Raw genomic sequence first — 434 nt, 5'->3', positions numbered from 1 at the left:
GCAGTTAACTGGAGCGATTTGTGTGAGCTTTGTTGATTGCCGAAACGAGTCCCAGCTGCTGCGCCCAGGTCTTTGAAGAGGAAACTTCTGCTTTCTTAAGAAACACCTACGTTACTGCTGGTGATGGAGGACAGAGCAGGACATGCTCACTGACACGCACAAATAAAGTAATTCCTTATGATATCATTTCCCGTAGTTCAAATGATGTCACGAAACGTCACCCAGAGTTTTAAAAAAGAAGGAAAATGGGGTTGACTTCAGAGAAACACGTTTAGTTAGCGTCTACAGCAACCGTGGGTCTTATATAACGTACCTCATAATCTACACATATTGTTTACCTTTTAGCTTAGAGAGTAACGTGATCCTCAGTAGCACGTTGGTTGATATTTACTAAATGAACAGGTATGTCGCGCCTTCGCTTCAGTGTAGTCTGT

Source organism: Penaeus monodon, chromosome 22 (assembly GCF_015228065.2).
Source record: "Penaeus monodon isolate SGIC_2016 chromosome 22, NSTDA_Pmon_1, whole genome shotgun sequence".
In the NCBI taxonomy this organism is placed as follows: domain Eukaryota; kingdom Metazoa; phylum Arthropoda; class Malacostraca; order Decapoda; family Penaeidae; genus Penaeus; species Penaeus monodon.
The sequence above is the reverse complement of the archived record's forward strand: the minus strand, read 5'-3'. Positions refer to the sequence as shown.